Genomic DNA, 15,000 nt, shown 5'->3' on the forward strand with positions numbered 1-15,000 from the left:
TCCAAAATAGGTAACGTTTGACGCTCCTCGGTCTCTACCTGAGTATCTGAATAGTGCACATATTAAACAACATGGATAAAAAAAGGGTGAGAATACATTCCATATATATGGTGCATAAAACAACAAGGATAATATATCATCATAATTAATCAATCACAATCACGACATCAAATGACATTAAACAATCAAGTAACATATGCAATTAGGTATAAATGGCATTATCGGATAAATTATTGTCAAGACGATATAAATCCCTCCACCAAATTGAATGGTTCTTATGAGAACCACTAACTTGGGCAAAAATATCCCCATACATATAGACTAACATCTCATGCCTAAAAGCTTTCTTCTCTTTTAAAATCCTCCAAAACCATTTGCAAATAAGATGATGGTTAAAAAGCTCACAATTTTTAAATCCAAAACAAAATTCTTCCTTGCTAAGGCACACCTTCAAACTTATCCAATTTATCTTCCTCATTTTCTTCTCTCCACCCCACAAGAAAGATAGTTGTAACCTAATAATCTCATTTACCACCACTTTCAGGGCTTTAAAAAGGGAGAAGAAATGAATGGACAAACTATTGATAACTAAGTTTAACAAAGTCATTTTTCCTCATATCAAAACTTTTCTACTCATCCACATCGAAAGCTTCCGCTGAAATTTATCAAGAATTGGATTCCATGTAGCCTTTCTTCTTGGGTTTCCACCAACCGGGATACCCAAAAACAACCAACATGGATAAACTACTAGAAAAAAATGCTTACTTCCATCCACTTCAGTCACTTAACACAAAACCCATCATCCTCATCATACTTCTAAGATAATTCCAAGAAACGCTATTGTAATATTTTTTGAAATCCATTTTAAGAAGCAAACACTCTCTTATAGGTCTCTTGGTTATGTCAATAACCTCATTAATCACTAGAACCTGATCAAGCATTTTTCTATTTTGGAAAAATGCCTATTGGTTTCTAGATATCAAAGGAGAAATTACTCTTTTCAATCTCTATGTCAGGACTTTAGCCACGGTCCTATACAAACTTGTAACCAAACAAATTGTCTTAAAGTCCCTAACCTCTTGCACATTTTCAACATTTGGGATTAGAGTTAAAAAGATGGCAGAAATTTCTTTTGGAAGATTGCTAGTAACATTGAATTCATTTAGGAAAACCATTAAATAATCTGGAATGATATTCCAACAAGTTTTGTAACAATCCATATTAAATCTATATAGTCGAGGACTTTTGTCTCCCTCACTCAACCAAATTGCCTCTTTAATTTCTTCTAAACAAAAAGGGTTTTACATACTAAGAAAATATTACTGACTAAGTTGATTGATTTGCATCACCATGACAAATCCATCTAAATCTAGACTTTTGTCGCATCATACTTCCTTTACGATTCAAATTTGTCCAAACCAATTTCGAAGCTTCCATTCTCTTGTTAACAAGTAAACCCTCAAAATCCTTAACTTGATTGTATGTTGCCTTCACATCCATGCAATTAAGAACCTTGATTGATTCTTTCACTTCCAAATTCAATTTTCCAAAAAATTATATATTCCATCTTTTTGAATTTTCTTTCACCATTTTGAGATTTTCCTTCATAATGGCAATACATCTTCCCTAGACAGTACACAGACTACACGCCTTATCTACAAGAGGTTCAAACACAAGGTGCTCAAACCACGTGTTAAACACCTTAAACAACCTCGTGCCGCAATTCAAGTTATTTACGTGAATCCATATATGTCTATAGTCTGATACGTCCATCTCCCCCACAATTTGACCTACCACTTTCCACTTCAAAATTAGACCTTCATCAAGTAGAGACCGGTCTAACCTACTCATACAAGACCCTAACAAATTAATCCATGTAAATCTATTCCCGATCACTGGAAAATCTATCATCTCAAGATTATCAATGAACTTTTAGAACTCATGAATTTTGTTTTTGCTAACAAGATTATACCATGCCTTTTCTACTCTGATTGTTTCTTAATTGTGTTAAAGTAACCCCCCCCCCCCCCCCCAATACACACACACCATTCCCCCAAGGAATTCTTTTTTAAAGTCAACCAATTTTCTCCACATCCTTCTTTTACTCTCTAACAAACAAGACAAATAAACATTGACGATGAAATAACAAATACCTTCCTAATCCACATAAATGCCAACAAATCCCTCGCCTCTAAATCTTAAAAACAAAGAAAACAAACTTATTTTTCATATGAACAATAACCCTTCAGACCTTCCCTCAATCAACTTTTTCGTCCGTTGAAGCCGCATGTTTTGACTGTCTTTCCCAAAATCTTTAGATACTGAAATCTTTAGCATTTTTTAAAGCAATTGAAGTCGCATATTTTGATTGTCTTTCCTAAAATCTATCATTGTCTTTCACAACATCTAAATCTGCCATAGATTCACAACAAAACGCCATTCCACCAGAAAAATTATCCTTCGAAGAATCTGAATGAGTTGAGATCGCACCCCTTACCACCGGTTTCTAGGCATTGAAATGGAAGGAACGCGGAACCACAAAGTATGAGTCTTTTATAAAATAATCCCGTTTGGAATTAAGCCAGGAGGACACACGCCTAACTTTAGGAGGCCTCACTAACACATGTGGCTCAACAATCTAAATTGGACTAGATCGCTGCTTCGGGTCCATGAAACTAAAATTGGAAGCGCTACTACAAGTGACAAGGGCTCCTTCCTACCCTACTTGGGCCAGAAAATAATCTAAAGCTTGTGTCTAATTAGACCATTCTTTATGCAAAAAAGACGAAGACAAGAAAATTGTTTTTGCGACGTCACCTTAGAGTCACATCTCTGATTATTACTTAAAATATCATTCACCACACCTTTCATTGACTTTTCTTATTCTTAACACAATTTAAACCTGTGTGAAAAGACCTTTCATCCACTTTTCATTGTAATTTTGAACTACTAGGTTTTGAATATTGCACAACTTGACCTTTAACAAAGCCATTTCCTATTTCCTTAACCCTTTTTCCTTACACCTTCAAAGTATACCTATTAAAAGAAAAGTTATCATAACATGTACCATGAGATTCCTCCACCACCTCGTCGGACGTGATCTCAGATTCTGATGACTCAACCTGAGAGTTCACCCTTCTGGAAAACAAACTTTGAGAACCTTGAGCTTCCTCCGCCATCTTGATACTAAAGTTCTCTCCATTATTTTTTACACAAGCCTCTTCATTCACGGACTCCCAACACGAAGTTCTCACAAATACCCTTGCAACATCAAAGGAAACATGCTTCGTAGTGTTATCATCCGCACACACCTAGACTCCGACATATCTAGTTAACCATTTGAGAAAAATATATGAATTCCACAAGGCATTCCGTAGCACCGTAGCCACATTAGCCTGGTTTTATCAACATCAGCAACATTCCAAAGCCTAACTTCCTTAACCATGGTTAAACCAAGCCTTTTCCATAACAATAAATAATTTAAAAATATAATTATACAGAAAATAGCAATAGCTTATTTAAAAAGAAAAATACAATTTTACCTTCTTTTCTCAAAACTATTATAATTTTATCGCATTGAATATACAAGAAACCTTTCATAACTATTTTATTAAAAAAATCATCACTTTGTTTAGAATAACTTTTAGAATTCTAATTTTAAAAAATATTAAAAATCATAGGAATTAGTTTTAGAAAGATATGTAAATAAACTATTTCTTTTGCTAAACATTTTACTTAATATAATAACACTAAAAAATAATTATACTTAATCATTTCAACAACGTAATAATATTTTTTAGAGAGATAAACATTTTTAGCATAGTTATTTTGACTTAAAAATATTCTAAAATTTATTTTTAAGTCCAAATAATAGTCAAAAACTTAGTTTTAATAATCTTATTTTTACATGAATATTACTAACCTTTTTAAACTTATATACTTTAGCACTCTCCGCCAGCTTTTAAAGTAAATTTTTGACCAACATAAAAAAAATACACTTATGAAATCTTTTAACAATTAAATTTATATGAAATATTATAATAATATTAATACCAAACACTGAAAAACAATAACAATAAATTTTTAGACTAAATAATAAGAAAAAATATTAGTTTTTACTTTCAACAATTATATTTAGTGTTTTTTTAACAACTGAAAATTTATAGGGTTTGTATCCCGACATCTACTTAACCTTAAATAGGTGAAATTCTGATTATAATGACAATAAAAGCTAGGTAATTGTAGTTATTTGAATAATTAAGTAAAAAAATGATTTATCTAAAATTAAAATATTTTTTAGAGATGAAAAAATTATATTTTATTGTATTTATTTCAATTAAGTACAAACTCAACTATTATACACACAAACACAAATATTCTGACCAAATTCTTGTACACATGCCCCAATACCCGACTTAGGATATTTACTTAGACACTCTTTTTGGCACCATTCATAATTATGTTCATTACTGCAAACTCCCAACCCAATAAGGCAAGGAGGTGCTGCTAGTTTTGGTAGTGGTCGATCGAATGTACAAGTGCATAAATTTAAGAATGAGCATGATGCTTTCAAAACATGAACACCACTTGCATAAAAACTACACCGAGTAGTACAATCTTCTGCTTCACCACATTTACCCATTATTTGTGAGCATTCACCACATTCTATCTCTATGATTTGAACTGTGGTTGAGAAAAATGAGAAAAATTAATTAGATTTATAATTTAATAACATGGATAATTGGGAAAAGATTATTATTACCTGCAAGAACTAAAACCAAGACGGCAAAGAAACAAAAAGACTGTGACATTTGCAAGTTTTTTTGTTGTTTTTTTTATTCCAATGGTGATGTTGGTATTTATAATGAAAACCATTAAGACTAGGATAAAGGTCTAAAGCATATACAATTTAATGTGAAATATTTTAAATATTACTTTCTAGAATAGAAAAATAAATATTTAATGTAAATTATGTTATTTTAAATGATAAGTATTAGACTTTGTATTTATAGTGTCATTGTCTTAAAAATTTATTCCTAATGTACCACACTTAAAAAAAACTCTAAATGTCACATTTTTGACCAAAATATGATTTAAAAAATGGAAGAAACCAACCAATGGGCGAAAGTGAAAATCTGGGTTTGGACGTTTTAGTGCATTTAATTGCATTCTTTTCTTTATTAAGTGAATGTCTCTTAAAGACCAAAAAGTAACTTCTACCTTTTACCTTTTCTATTTGATACCTATTTTTTAATTTGTAATTTGTAGCTTTTTTCATTAGTTTTTTTTAAAGTAGTTTTTGAGTTTATGATTTTTAATTTTAATTTTACTTTTATCTTTATTATTTAAATTAAAAATTATTTTTATCTTTTATAATTTATTATAATTTGAAATAAAATAAATATGTTTTAAATGAATAAATATAAAATGTCTGAGATTTCTTTAAAGCACAGAAGTGAAAACTAAAAAATGTGGCCTTTTCTTTTAAAATTTAAACATAGTAACTTTTCTCTGAATTGAAAGTTTTACCTATACCCCTACATTTATCCTTCCACCCCTACATTTTATAAAAAATACCAATTTTATCCTTATATATTTTTAATTAATTTATTATTTTATTTTTTAAAATATTTTTAAAATTTTATTTTTGTGTATCGGAAGACTTTGCAAAAGAGTTTCGGTAGTCATTTTTCAAGTATTTTTTTAATATTTTTTTATGTACCGGAAGACTTTGCAAAAGAGTTCCGGTAGTCAATTTTTGTGTACCGGAAGACTTTACAAAAGAGTTCTGGTAGTCATTTTTCAAATATTTTTTTAACATTTTTTTGTGTGTACCGGAAGACTTTACAAAAGAGTTCCGGTAGTCAAATTTTATGTACCGGAAGACTTTACAAAAGAGTTCCGGTAGTCATTTTCAAATATTTTTTTAACATTTTTGTGTGTATCGGAAGACTTTGCAAAAGAGTTCCGGTAGTCAATTTTTGTGAACCGGAAGACTTTGCAAAAGAGTTCCGGTACTCATTTTTCAAACATTTTTTTACTTTTTTTTTTGTATACCGGAAGACTTTGTAAAAAAGTTCTGGTAGTCAATTTTTGTGTACTGGAACTCTTTTGTAAAGTCTTCTGGTACATAAAAAAAAGTTTAAAAAATACGTGAAAAATGACTACCGAAATTCTTTTACAAAGTCTTCCGGTATTTAAGTAAAATTTAAAAAATATTTAAATAATAAAATAATAAATTATTTAAAAATATATAAGGATAAAATTGGTATTTTTTATAAAATATAGGGGTATAAGGATAAATGTAGGGGTATAAGGTAAAATTTTCGTGACATCATTATTAAAAAATTTGGGCTAATAAAAGTTTCAATAGGCCCAAGAAAAAATATCTATCTACACTTTCAATAATTACTATAAGCTGATAATGCATTTGTCCGTCCGAATATGTTCAAGGGTGTTCTTGTTATCTTTAACTAATTTCTTAAGAAAATGATGACGAAAATCAATATGCTTTATTTTTTTTGTTGAACATCATTTTTAGAGATATTAATAACACTCAGGTTTTCACAAATATAATGTCATCACATTATGTGTCACATTATATTCTTTAAGTATTTGTTTCACCCAAAACAGTTGAGTACAACTACTTCCAACAAACAATATACTTTTCTTCTATAGTTTGAAAGGAGATGCAGTTTTGATTTTTACCTAACTAAGAGAACATATTGTTCCCTAGAAAGAAACAAGCAACATGAGTTATTTTTCTATCTTCAGCCTTTCCCGTCCAGACAATATACTCAACTTCTATGTTTGAAAAGAAAACATAATTTTGCTTCTAGTAATATTCTCATTCTCATCATGTTGCAAGTTGTTCTCTTTGTTGTCTAGAACGTCTTGCGCAACATTTTGACTTGTGAGAGTAGAATCTTCGTCTTCATGGGATATCACTTATATTTGATCATCATTGACACTGGGATTTCAATGAGGTATGATGCGAGCAAAAAAATCATATGAAATCCCTTAAGTATTGTAGAAGATAGATAAGATGCAACCAAAGTAATAGAGTTTGATGAACTTGACTCTATGGTGATGACACCTAAATGGAATATAAGTCAAACCTCATATTAAAGTAAAGCTCAAGCAAGTGTCTACAAGAGTGAAGTGTCTGACAAAACTTGAAGTGTGTGAAAGGTTCCCCAGATGACTTTGAATGATTAATATTGTAAAAACTTAAGTTATACGGCTAATGACACACACACACACACAAATAAATTTTAGGCATATTTTTCTCAATAAAATATTTCTAAAAAATGTCTTAGGGTCGTGCCATATGATTTTAGAGCTTTCAGAAAAGTTTTATGCAGTTTTTTGTTCTTACCAATCGATTGGCACTTCACCCAATCGATTGGGTTAGTGGAAAAATATTCAACAAACATTTAGGACATCATCTTAATGAATGGTAATGGCTATATATATTTTCTTTCTTTTTAAACTTACCAAACAATTGTTTTTAGGCCTACCAATTGATTGGTGTATTCTGCGCCTACCTCTAGCCTATAAACAAAGGTCACTTCTCACATATATTGACATCCATAAATGTGAAATTCTCATACCCCACTCCTCACTCTCTCTCTAAAATATGTTTTTTTACTTTAGACGTAGCACATTCGAGAAAGTTGTTTTTTTAGTAAGGCGTTTGTAATTCTAGAAGGGTAGTATTATAAATTCATTAAGGGAACTTGTTTTTACCTCGGTTGAATAATTTATCCATTTAAGGATTGTTTGGATTCAAAGCTAAACCCGATGAAATCTTAGTTTTTGGGATTTGGTTACTAGGTCACGGATCAGCTCGAGGGCTTAGCCCATTTGAAAGCATTCATCAGTTCGAGATTAACCCAATGTTAAAATCTCATGGGTTCTTGGTTATCCCGGTATTAAACTCTCACAAGTCCTCGGTCAGCCCGGTATAAATCCATGGATTGGTTCGTGAGTTCAACCAGGTGTTAAAAGCTCTCCCAGATTCAAGATCATCCAATGTAAAATCTTGGTTTGAATCTTGAAGACTAACTGCTCCAAGTTTCTGTTTGGAAAGAAGACTAACTGGTCCAATCCTTCGTTTGGAAGGAAGACTTACTACTTATCTCCATGTTGCTGTTTGGTTGGAAGTTAGCCTTAAACTTTCATTTTTCTTGTAGAAGGGAGTTCAAGAGTCCAATCTACTAAAAACTCTTAAGAATTATTGGATACTCTCAAGAATAAATCTTGGGGAAAGGATTAGGTATTTAGTTTTTGACTGAACCTCTATAACATTTGGTGTTATCTCTCTATCCCTTAACTCTTTACTTTATGCATTTTAATTTATTTTTGTTTCTTATTTCTAAATCTTTTCTAAAATGTCTTTAATCTCTGAAAAATTATCCAAAAAGCTTTTTAAACTTAAATTTTTCTGAAACGCAAAGTTCACCCCCCCCCCCCCCCCCCCACATATTGTGTATGAAGTTACATGTCCAACAATTCTCAACTTGCATAAGTACCATAAACTCCATTTGAAGTAATTTAAGAACATGAGTAGCGGTAAGATGTTGAACCTTGCTATGTGACATCTTAGGTTTGCTTCACAACCTGATAGTCACCACAACTTTTACCTTCTTCGATCTTGAAATCGGATATGCCAATAATCAATTTTCTAGTAGAAATGTTTCTTGTACTTAGAAGATTAATGTCTCCATGATTCATGGTCCACAATTTAGTTTCTCAAACTTTAGATATTATATAGGATTGAGGTTGATTCACATTAGAGGGTGAGAACATGTAACAATTTTTAATAGATCTAAACCCATTCATGAGTTGAGTATGTTGTTTATCTATAATAGAACATTCTTCATTGTTGAATTTAACGTTTAAATCTCAATCACATAGTTGATTGATGTTGAAGAGATTAGTCACATTATTAGGTAGTTTAGATCATTCTTTACTATTGAACTTAATGCTTAACATATCATTAAGACAAGGAATACTGGGATAGTTCAACTGAACATATTCAGTCATTCCTCCTTTAGCTTTATCACCAAATGTAACATAACTTTTGAAATGGGGTTTGATATTCTTTAGATAGTTTCTTTCCTAATCATGTGTGTTGGACACGTGACTCCAAACTCAAGAAAGGGGGTGAATTGTGTAGGTTTAAAAAACAATTTCCAAATAAAATATTTGACAAAATCAAAGTTTAAAACATGTTTGTAAAATAAATAAGAAATAAGCAACAATATAAGATAAATTAAGGATAAGGAAATGCAATAGAATTAAATGAATGAAATGTACAAAGATAAGGTAAGAGAAATATGCACCATAGATTTCTAAAAGTTTGGACTAATGATTTTGCCTACTCCTCTCCCCAAGAACTCCTTCTTGGGAATTTCCATTATGATGTGAGTTTTGTATATGTTTTTCCTATGAACCTCCTTACAAAATGACTAAAGTTTTAGAATGGATAACTTCCCAACCAAACACTGATTTTTACCACCAGGACATTCTTGAACCAATGAGAGCTTTTACCACCAAGCTAAACTTACAAACCAAGCAGGAGTTTTACCTATAAAGACGTCCCAACCAAACAAAGGTTTTACCAATTTCACCTTAAGAACCAAATAAGAGCTTTAAAATTGGCTAGGCGAGGTTCAAATCTCGCTTAACATGCCTACAATCTTCCCAATTAAGAAATGACAGTTCATCCTTCACGTGGTCTTAGCCATCTTAACCCTACTCAATTCATCTCAAGCTCGCTTAGTGAGAAAGCCCTTTCTTTGCCATGAAGTATCTTAGCCTTAAAGCTTTCTCAACCACCATAAATCACTCAGCGCGTCTGCTAGCAAGATTTGATACCTGGTTGAGGTTGCTTGGCTTTTGCACATCCTTTTGTTGCCCTTTTCTGGCATATAGAGGCCATGTTCTTGATAAATACTCCGTTAAAAACTCATACGAGCTTTTTATCATATTTTCCTGATATATTAAAGGTTTGTTCATTAATTACTTGCAAAAGAATTTAATAAGGGTTTATGAATTTTACATAGTTTTAACACTTATTACTCACAACCAAGACAACATTATCCCAATGATATATTATTGTAATGCCCTTACATCAGACCCAAACACCTTACAAATAAAAGATCTGCTCTTAAAAGCACTAAGACAAAAGTGACGATATATATATATATATATATATATATATATATATATATATATATATATATATATATATATATATATAATATATATATATATATATATATATATATATATATATATATATATATATATATATATATATATATATAGAGAGAGAGAGAGAGAGAGAGAGAGAGAGAGAGAGAGAGAGAGAGAGAGAGAGAGAGAGAGAGAGAGAGAGAGAGATTAGAAATAATTTTTGCTACTGTGTAAAAAAGGAGAAATGAGTCCTCTATTTATGAGACAAAAGATTGCTCAACTATGGAAAGAATCCATGGGCTTTTTAAGCCTCATAATCGATTATGCCACAAGGATAATCAATTATGTATTACAAAAAAGTAGGGTTTTCGAAAGCCCCATTACTTATCGATTTAAAGACCTATTAATCGATTAAAAAGAGTCTCTAGTCGATTATACCAAGATAAAAACCCTTCTAATTTATTAAAAAGAGTCTTTAACCCATTAGCTAGGGATAAAAACATGTTCTAGTTGATATAATAAAATAAGAGAGCCTTTACGATCATTCAAAAGTATGTGTGAGATTTTCCTTAGTAAATTCATGAACTAATATTATACCTTTACTCGACCTAGAAACAATGAGCTTTCACTCTTCCTTTCATTCATAACTTTGAAGATTTATGATCATTTGCTAGATTCTCCATTATTTTAGCACTTCATATGGGACTTGGTCTTCACTTCTATATGATGATAATTAAGATAAAGCTTCAGGATGAGCATCATTATCAAACACTCTGCTTGATTTGAGATCTTCACTGACTCCGTCGAAAGATGCTTGACATTAGGTGTTGTCCTCCAAAGACAGGCTTTGATATCTTATCTCCAAGCACCGTAACTTGATCACCACATCAGATTATAACTTTACCTCATAATGTTGTCATCATCAAAACTAGATAGACTTAATCACTACTTCAGATGAGGAATTCATATAACAATGTTGTTATCATAAAAAAAAAGTTTGTTATAGATATCATAATTGTATGCTTATAGATCCATAATATTTCTTAAACATCCTCTATTAAAGTACAAATATTCACGGGATGAAACTCCAAGGAAGGTGAAAGCAATCGAAACTAGAAGGTTTGGGTTGTCAAGCTAGAGTTCTTGAGGTTGTCTGTCAGACTTTACATTCCACTGAGGATATAGTTGCTTATGATGCAAAGCAGAATCAACGAATATGACCATATAGGACAAATTAATGATAAACCTAGTGAGGTATAATAATGGTGTTAGTATGATGGCAATAATGTATGGTAGATTTTTGTGAAATTATGCCAAACATATTGGTGCCTTCTTTATGAGTAGGAGGAACAAACACAATATTTAGGGATGATGATCTTCCAGTATATCCAAGTCCCTTCGTATTCTTTGTAGGTTTTCCATACTCAAAATTCCATCATGTTTATCAGCTTCGATATTTAGCATGCGCGCAGATTTGGCCATTCCTTCAAGTTCAAAATTGAGACGCTCAACTTCTTGCTTAAACTTAGTAACAGTGAGCATGAGTCAAATATTGTCATAAAGAAGAGCTTCAATTATTTTTCCTTTTGCTTGTCAATCACTTGAGACTCTTCAGTCCAAATTAAATAAAGAGTTTTATATGCTTCAGCAAGGACATTGTCTGATAGCTCATCTTCATCACTTTCATTCCCATTATCATTAGGAAATACATTAATATTAGGTAACTCAATATTAGAAATTTCATTTAAAGGAGTAGTAAGAGTTACAACATTATTTGTTTGATCAAACTCGCTTTCTTCATCAGACTCATCATCTGAGAAGGAAACATTTTAGCTTTTTCTCTGTTTTTATTAATTTGGACATTCAACTTGGATATTCCTAAATCCTTCTCATTCACGACATTGGATTCCTTTAGGGTTGTTGTGATTGCTGGTGTTTTGTCTTTACCCATCTTTTCCTTGACGCTGAAAGTTACCATCTTATGGACTCAGTTAATGACTGTCTTTGACATTTGAAGATACATTATTCTGAAATCTCCTAATGTTTTCTCATAATATTTCTAAAATTAACAACGAGTATAAAAATAGATTTATTCAAGTTATCATCAGTTTTATGGGCTATAGAGTCTTCACAATCAACATAATCCACTTTAAATGCTACCCATTTACTTTTTTCTCTCTCTCTAGGATTTGTCATCAATAGCCATCTCAAAATTGACAACGACCCAATAAATTCATCAATTTTTATTATGGAGATATTTTGAGTTTCCACAATGGATGTAACCTTCATGTCAAATCTCTTAGCACTACTACAAGATCAACTTCTATAACAATATCTTACTATGATCACAGAACCAACCAAGGTAATATATGCTCATTAGGTACCTTCTTTTTAACTTTTAAATTACATATAACCATGATCTCAATTAACAACCATTGTGATATGTTAAGAGTGATACATTTCGAAACCTAACACTTTCATTTTTTCTGTTTTATTATTAATAAAATGGTGTGTTCCCTTTATTTCTAATTTTAAATAAAAATTAAAAACTATTCACCACGGTCGAAATTAACAATCGTAGTGAAATATCAGGACATATCACCACATTTAGTTTTATCAACCATTGTGAAATAATATACCTATAAAAGCTAACTTTATTCACTTCAGAACAAACTATTGTAAGTGTGAAACCCTAACTTCTCCTGTCTTGTCCCAATCTCTCAAAACTCCACCCCAACTTCATAAAAATCCAACATAACTTCTCAAACTAGTATGAATCAAGGGAAGGTGTCACGAAATAAACAAGCTCGTCTATTTGTTTTCATAAATCTTTTCAAGTAAAGGTACGTACTAAAGAGTTTCTTTTCAAAAACTCCATTCTTTTATTGTTGTAAGATGAAGTATGTAAATTTTTTGTTGAGGTATGCTTTTGTTGAGGCATGTTTGATAAATGTGTTGTATTTATGGTAAATTTGATTTATAGTTTTATAGATAAATGATAGTGTGTGTGCTGTTTGTTAGAAATGATTTTGTTTTGTTCAAAAATTTATGATTTAGTTTACATATTTTTTGTTGAAGTATATTGATGTTTTTGTTAGGTATGTTGATAAATGTTGTTGTTGAGGTATGTTTTATAAATGTGTTGTGTTTATGTTAAAATTAGTTTATGATTTTATAGATAAATAATATTATTTGTGTTGTTTGTTGATAAATGATATTGTTTTGTTCATAAGTTTATGAATTTTTTTTTCATATTTTTTATTTAAGTATGTTGACATTTTTGTTAGGTATGTTGATAAATATTGTTAAGGTATATTTGATAAATTTATGTTAAGTTTAGTTTATAATTTTGTAGATAAAAATTGTTGTCTGTGTTGTTTGTTCATAAATGATTTTTTTTGGTCATATGTTTATGATTTGATTTACATATTTTTTTGTTGAAGTAGGTTGATGATTTACTTAGGTATGTTGATAAAAATTGTTGGGATTGTATGATGTGTTTGTATAGCTATGTTAATGTTAATGTTATTATTTATGATATTGATAATATATTACTTGGACATTACAACTATTATATTGTCATTCGACTTGTTCTAGAAGATGATTTTATTATATCTTATGTGATTTGAGTGTTTTAACAAACTCTTATTTAATATATAACCTTTCGAATTGAATAAGAAAATAATAATATGAAAAATTAAGTTATGTTAGAAAATGTTTTAACAAACTCTTATTTAATATATAACCTTTCGAATTGAATAAGAAAATAATAATATGAAAAATTAAGTTATGTTAGAAAATAACTTACACTAATCAATGTTTTAAGTGTTTTCTTCAGTCCATTATTCATGTCTCGCTTTTTGAATGTTAGAATTTGGTTTAATGCTTCTAGTTCATCAATCAACACTTCCTCTTTTACTACTTCATTCCCCAAAGTTAATATATTGTTGACGAACTAGAAGCATTAAACCAAATTCTAACAGTCAAAGAGCGATATACAAATAATGAATTGTAGAAATCTAAAAAAAAATTATTAGTGTAACTTGTTATTCTAATATAACTTAATTTGTCATATTATTAGTTTCTAGATTATATTGAAAGGTAATATGTTTATTGACAAGTTGGTGAAATAAGCATTCGACGTAAGTTATAATAAGCTCAAGTATACATATCACAACGGTTACTAGTTATAATCGTGGTGAAATATTGTATGCTAAGTATTTCACTACAGTTGTAACTTTTAATCATGGTAAAATGTTAAAAAAATCTCAAATACTGACATTGGGTATCGAACTTATGACCTCCACATTTTACTACGATTGTTTTTTACAACTGTGGTGATATGTAACGCGCAACTGAGATTTTACTACCGTCTCCATCCCATGGTGGTAAAGTTTCCACATACTACATCACCTTACATTATCAAAGTCGATCAATCGTGATGACACCCCTTTACAAACTATAGTGAAAGAGCCTTTCTATAGTAGTGTAGGCATAGATCTGAGAATTTTTCTTTCGATCTTTTTAGCAAGAGCAAATGAGTTATTAAATATTTTTTAACGAAAACATTGAATTCATAAATAGATTCATGCTCACGCATCTTCAAATTATCAAATTTTGTGGTAACAATTGAAGTCTTGGCATACGAACTTTTGAGGTACCCATATGAGCAACTTCTAGTGTTTCCCATGCATCTTTAGCACAATTGCATATGATGATAACTCTGAAAATATTTTTGTCAACTCTATTATAAATAGCATTAAGAACACGAGAATTCTCAAAAGCAACTTCATCTTA

The 15,000-nt window shown here is 30.6% G+C and overlaps 1 long non-coding RNA gene across 1 annotated transcript; it reads right to left on the minus strand.

Moving 5' to 3' along the window:
* Positions 1 to 4,292: 4,292 nt before the first annotated feature.
* LOC127115775 (uncharacterized) lies at positions 4,293 to 4,943 on the minus strand. The gene is made up of 2 exons (XR_007800870.1): positions 4,763 to 4,943; positions 4,293 to 4,683 (listed from the first exon to the last, which is right to left on the minus strand). It is a non-coding gene; the product is annotated as an uncharacterized LOC127115775 (long non-coding RNA).
* Between the last annotated feature and the right edge of the window lie 10,057 nt (positions 4,944 to 15,000).

This window comes from Lathyrus oleraceus, chromosome 1 (genome assembly GCF_024323335.1).
Source record: "Lathyrus oleraceus cultivar Zhongwan6 chromosome 1, CAAS_Psat_ZW6_1.0, whole genome shotgun sequence".
Classification (NCBI taxonomy): domain Eukaryota; kingdom Viridiplantae; phylum Streptophyta; class Magnoliopsida; order Fabales; family Fabaceae; genus Lathyrus; species Lathyrus oleraceus.